Below are 7,132 nucleotides of genomic sequence, written 5' to 3'. Positions count from 1 at the left end.
TTGAATACAAGTCGGTGAATTTGAGAACTAAAACAACACTAACATGAATTTTTTAGGAAACATTCATCATCAAATTTCATGTCTATATCAATATGACAACACATTAAGAGGTGAAACTGTGTTTGTAAAAAAAAAAAAAGTGTGTGAACAACACAAATTTTCTAGTAGGAACATATAGGTCTTCGACAATCGTAACCAAGAGAAATAGCATTGAGAATTTCATGAAAGGTGACTGACTTCCTTCCTCTCCAATCCTTGCAGTCAAACTGTGTGTTGATGGCTAGCCTGAAATAGAACCCCTCTCTATGTAGAAAAATGCAGCACAATGCTCGAGCTACTATACGACCTGTAAAATTCTCTGTGATTTTTGAGATTCTCTGCATTTTCTAAACTTCTTTGTGATATCTTCTTCGGAATACGACCACTTATCTCATTATCTACATGGGTGACAAGGCCATCACCTACTATCAATCATAAAGAAAATTGGTGGCCTTTACAATGATTTCAAATTATTTTGCAGATGTAACGAGTTTCAGAGTTAACTTGTGTTTACTTCAAATTCACAAGATTAGGGTAAGCGTTGTTTGAGTATTGTATGGTGGTAGAAAGTTTAGACATGATGTACTTGAAATAAAAGTTCATTGGGGGTGAAAAAGGGACATGAGTCAATCATGGTGTGTGGTGATGTTTAGGAAAGGGGTATTTTAGGCCTAGGCATGTGTAGTTAGGTTAAAATGACAATGAGCATTTAGGCTTAAAATGATCAATAGGAAAAATGTAAACATTAGGGAATGATGGAAAGAAATGTGATGAGGGAAAAATGGGAGAAGCATAGGGGTAAATGTAATGTCTAACAATGGCATAGATCAAAATATTTGTATTTAGAACCCCTCTCAGATCCTTCCTTCAATAGCAGACACTTTGACCATATTACCAACATGTCATTACCTATACCCAGAGTCAGCAATTTATTACAAAACCTTCTCATACAATAGACACCCCTTCCCAATGGCTGACTTTGATGACCTAAGTGATAACCTAACTAATGATGACTCCTTTAGGTAGTAACAAGTAAAATCATAGAAGTGAGCAAATTTATTAATTTGACATCCTTTAAAACAACAAAAATTCACTTGAAATACCTTTTGACTGACAAAATAAACCAATCTAACATGGCTCCATTCGGGATGGAAGCCTCCATGTGAGGTGTCAAGAATGACAACCCATACTAGTATCCTTCCCATTAGGCAATATGGTCATAATATGCAAAAACTAATATACAGACTCTGAATCAGGAAAAATTACTGACTGGAATGAGTCTAATTGATAAAAACAACTAATTGACAGACTAAATTATTTATGGCAGTGACCGGTTGAGATCTCACGGCCTTCACTTGCGGCTTAAAATCTTAACTATATACTATCAACACTTGCATTATTCAAAATTAAAATGGTATAGGCAATGAAATGAACCTTCAAAGTCTAGCTTAAGTGAGGAAATGTTTGAGCAGCCTACCATTCAGAGGCCCTGCTCCAACTAGCTCATTTAAAAAATATTCAAGTAAATATGCATTATTTGCTATAAATGCAACAAATTCAAACGACCCCTTCCACAAGTTCTCAAATTTCCCATGCTTGCGCTTATCTTCATTCTGAGCATCCCATTTCAGTACGAGATCTCCAATTTGAAAATCTATTGCCTTTGTTCTTTTATCATAGATCTTGTTGACCGAGTCTTGTAACAAGTGTGTGTGGTTGAAAACCTATTCTCTTGACTGTTGTAGCTGAATCATTTGGCCAACTCTCCATTGTATGTCATTCGGCCTTGCTTCTTCTTCTTGGAACAATATCACGACTGAAACTCCAAGAGATGAAGGAAAAATATCCTCCATTCCATACACCAATTCAATTGGAGACATGTTGATGGATGTTTTAGTACTCACACGATCTCCCCATAGTGGATGGATTAGTATTTTGTGCTAGTTCCTTTTATTTTCCAACATATTTTTTTTAATAATGTTGGCCAAGATCTTGTTGGATGACTCTGCCAAGTTATTTCCATGAGGGTAATAGGTTGTGGAATGACCCAAAATGATGTTATATTTATATCAAAATTCAATCATCATTTTTGAATTAAATGTAGTGGCATTGTCCATGATAATCATTTGTGGAAATCCAAAATGGGACAGAACGTTGTTTTCAAGATATTGAATGATAGTTGTTTATGTGGACTGCCTAGCAGGGACTACTTCAATCGATTTTGTAAAATAATTTGTTCCCGTTAAAATCCATTTAGGCTACCTAGACCAGGAAGGATGAATTTCTCCAATGAAATCGTGTCGCCGTTGTTGAAATGGTGACTCGACTGCTATAGGCTTTAGATGCAGTGGAAGCAACTGCTTTCTACCCTCAAACATCTAGCATTCCTTACAGCTAGACAACTTCATATTAACATTAACAAATCAACTAGTCCAATATAGGCCATCTCTTAAAATCTTATGCGTTGTAGTTTTCCAATATAAGTGACCACCACAATCCCCCCTTATGGAATTCCTCTATTGTTGCTTGAGCCTTATCTCCTTGTAAAAAATTAAGAAACATCCCACTAGGATCTTTCCACTAAAGGCACTGATCAATAATACAAAATTTCAATGCCTTCAATTTTAAAAATTGGGCTTTACTTTTAGGCCAGTCTAGTGGTGCTTGTAAATGATGTAAAAAATATAGAATATCTACATACCACATTGAAGTAGCAAATTTCTTTCGTATTTTGTGAACTACATTCGAGATCTCTTCTTCTGTTAGGAAAACAAGAAAATTAATTTGAAGGGACTGCAAATTTTATTATACCATCATCTAGTCCAAACCCTAACCTTTAATGAACTTTGTTGGCTTAATTTCTATGTCATATTCAAGAATTGTTGCAGTCCACTGGCCCCTCCTTCCATCTAGGTCACCTTGAGTCAAAATTTTTTTAATTTCAACACTAGGCACATAAGCCACAACATGAGAATGAAAAATGTACACTTGAAAGTCTTTCAAGATATTAACAAGTGCAAATGATTGTTTTTCCATTATTTCATATTTAAGCGTAGCATCTTTGAGCACCTTGTTGAAAAATACGATAAGCTGTTTGACTCCCTGGTGACATTTTTGCAAAAGAACAATCGAAATAATGTGCAGGGATGCAAAAGAAAACAATATGAACTCCATTGCGTAATAGGGGTTGGCCAAGGTTGGAGTACAGGACAAGGCTACATTAACTTCACTGAATGGTTTTGTACTATCTTCATTCCATTTCACCTCGTTGTCCTGCTTCAGCATGTCTGTAATTTTTCTGGAAATCTCATCCAAATTGGGAACGTAGCTTCTCAAAAAATTAATTCTACCCAAAAAGGATTAAATCTATTTTTTACTCCTAGGAGCATCCATTTTCTAAATTGTTGCAATTCTATTAGGGTCTATTTTTATCCCATCATTCGAAATGATATGACCTGACAATTTTCCTTCCTCCAAACCAAACAGGGATTTTTTGGGATTTAATGAGAAGCCATGTTTCCTACACTTCTCTAAAATTGCTCTAAGTGCTACAAATTTTCATCATTAGAATGTGAGTAAAAAGTAATGTCATGAAGGTATATGACAAGAAAATCATCCATTTCTTCTGCAAAAGATATGTCCATCACCCACTAAAAATTTAACCCCACATTCATCAAACCGAATGGCATCTTAGCATATTTGAAAGTACCTAGGGTGTTGTGAAGGTAGTCTTATCATGGTCCTCTGGGTGAATCAAAATCTGGTTATACCCAGAGAATCCATCCAACAGTGACATTCTTCTAGCACCAACTACTTTCTAGAGAGCAAGGTCCATTTTTGGTAGTGGATAGTTGTCATTGAGAGACACCCTATTTAATTTCCTTAAATGTACACAAAATCTGATTTCATCAGTTTTCTTTCCGATTGGTACCAAATTAGACAACCAATCTGAAAAATGAAGAGGAACAATAACACCAACATGGAAACATTTCCTTACTTCTTTTTCAATTAGGGCCAGCAACACCAGATTTGTCCTTCGCATCTTTTGCTTGAATCGATTTTGATCCTTTTTTACTGGTATTATGTGCTAAATAATCACTTTTTCATACACCTTCAAGTCTCCGTACCCCCAAGAAAAAACACTAGATAACTTAGTAAACAATTCAAAATATCTTCTTTTCATATGAGGGCTAAAGGTTTTAGACAATTTTACCATCTTCGGGTGTTGTGTTGTACCTATATTTCATTCTTCAATTCCCTCTCCGACTGGTGCTAATTTCGGTATTTTGGTCACATCATTCTAGTCAAACAATTCCTTCAAGGGTACCAAACCTCTTGGAAGGATATTATCCTTTACCTGCAATATCTTCAACTCAAAGCCTTACTTTTCCAATTCCTCCTCCATTTGATTTATGAGAATATCCTTATCTCCATCTTCCCATTCAGTGCCCCTTTCCCATCTCATTCTAGCAAATTGTTCTTTCATCAACAATAAATTTTCTACCTACTTTTCATTTTCAAAAACTTGCTAATAACCATTGTTATCTGAAACAATGGGTCTATGTCACACCTCTACCCTGTATTTTCCTTTAACATTACTAGGCATGTCAAAATAAGAAGCTGAAGTAGCCAATGCATCTGCAACAACATTGTCTTTCCTCAGAACCACTCAAAAATTATATTCAACAAAATTATGAAAATAATCAAGTACAACATTATGATAAGCTCACATGTGGGAATGTTTGGTCTGATATTGGCCTTTGACTTGCCTAACTACCAACTCAGAATAACCAAAAACAACAATTATTTTAGCCCTTGATTTTTTTAAATTTGTCAAACCCAAAATTAGAGCTTTGTATTCCGCCATACTTTTAGTACAATAAAATTCCAGTTTATATGAACACATCTTTGACTTACCAATTTCTGGATTGATAATCCATGCTCCTATTGTAGCTCCATCTTTGCTTGCTTCTCCATCAAAATTCCTTGTCAAAACTTGATGCTTCTTCCTTCCTTTACCATCTATTTCTACTTTGAAATTTGCATATTTTTTTAGTGTAGACTAGCTAATCTGTCTCTCCTTTTTATTGTTGTCATGCCCTTCTTTTTTATGACTATCTAATTCAAAAATTTGTTTTCTAGATGTCCCTTTATTATTACTCAAAACTTAAAACTCCATTTATCTCTCTACCTTCTTTTTGACATCTAATTTTCTTCAGTTTTCCTATCCTAAATCCTCATGTAAAATTTATCTCTCCTGACTATTGTCCCTTTCTTCTTGAGTCTCTGAGACAAGATCTTCATCACTGGGACAATTCCAATCAAATAGAATGAATGAATCTACATCAAAAAGGACAATATACAGTGGATGGTTTACAGGCTTATCCTTACTGCTAATCATATAATTCATGAGAGGCTCCTTGTATGACCTTCTCATATGACCTCCAAAATTGGAATTTTAATGTAGGACATGTCAGTTTGTAATGCTCCATTCACATTTTCTATCCAAGATCTAGAAAACAACATACCATACCTGGGAGCTATGTTTGCCATCACAATGTCCATCACCATGCATTTAGAAGGAATCTTGGTCCAGGGTATTGCTAGAACTTTAATTAACCCAAAAAATTTCACCTTCTTGGAATCAGATGAGTAAAGGTCCTTATATGGTCATGTAATGTCTAGTCATAACCTCTCCATAATCACCTTTGGCATTAAATTATGTGATGCCCCAGAGTCTAGCATAACATTGTGTAAGATTTGTTCAAGTACATATAAACTAACATAAAAGGGATGAATATCACCATCACCTTTCTTGTCCTCATTTTTTGCCCCAAAGATGATAATTGGATGATCATCCACTATGTTAACTGTATTCCGAGTTTTAACTAATTTAAGTGCCATTAAGATCTAAAACCTATATTAATCATTTATTAGTAATTCACCAAGAGGAATAGAAATCTTTAACTTAGCAATTTTAGCTTCAAGATTAAAAAGAATTAATACCTTTTCAATCTCTTTGTGAACAACATCCTTTTTTTTTTGCAGCCTCTTTGTCTCTGGGTATGTTTTTCTTCCATTGCATGATAGTGACACGACGATCCTTAATTTGGGCACTTGTGATAGGAATATTCCTCTTTCGAGCACTTGCATTGGGGAGGTTATTTTTAATACCATTTGCGGGCACTTTTGTCCTTGCAACATTGTTGATTGGTCCACCTTTCTTTGTTGCATTACCTCTCACAATCCTATTCCTCAAATTATAATGTCGGTGCACTTGCATTATAAGATTCTAAAAACCGTTTATGTATTCCTCTAATTCAATCTTCAATGCATCATTTTTGGATTGGGACAACAATAATTCTTCATCTTCTGCTTCAAAATTTTCAAGCTCCTCATGTTCTTGATCCTCTTTGGTCAAATAAAGCTCTTTCTCCCATCACCAAAAAGAAAAATTTGGTCTTCACGAGATTGTTCATATTCTTATTCTTTATCTTAAGCACAATTTTGTTAGAAAGGTGGTGTTATTTGTTGTTGTCATTGTTCTAGACCCTATTGTTCCCGAGGTTTGTTAGGAAATTGTGGTTGCCTTCGAAAACCTGGATGAATCTTGGTCTCTCAAACTATTGTCTGATCAACCAAATATCTTTTCCCCATCTTCTTATCCATATTCCTAACCAATGTTTCAAATTTGGCGTCTGCAGAAGTGGCAGGATCATCCTTGATGATAACTCTTTTCTCAAAAGTCAACTTAGAGTATTTTTCTAACAGATTTGCCTCCACACTGACTGCATTATTTCACATGTTGTCTAATGTTGCCGACTTTCTTTTTCTGATATGATAACCCATTTTAGGGTTACAATAATCTAGATAATGCAATAAGGCCAGCCCAGGAGAAGGCTTAATCTCTACAGGAATTGGATTGTACAATTTTTTGAACCCTGTAGAAAAATCTTGAACAAATTCTCTAGACTTCCTTTTCAAATTATTCTACTCAACCAAGGTCTGCAAGCAGTTCTTTTTTTCACCCCACCGAGTAAGGAAAGCATCTTATAACTCCTGATAATTTGTAAATGCTCCCGGGTGAGAACTC

The sequence above is a fragment of the Pinus tabuliformis genome, chromosome 3_2 (assembly GCF_031772625.1).
Source record: "Pinus tabuliformis cultivar Carrire ecotype Pingquan chromosome 3_2, CPIR1, whole genome shotgun sequence".
NCBI classification, from domain to species: domain Eukaryota; kingdom Viridiplantae; phylum Streptophyta; class Pinopsida; order Pinales; family Pinaceae; genus Pinus; species Pinus tabuliformis.
Note: the sequence above shows the minus strand (reverse complement) of the source record.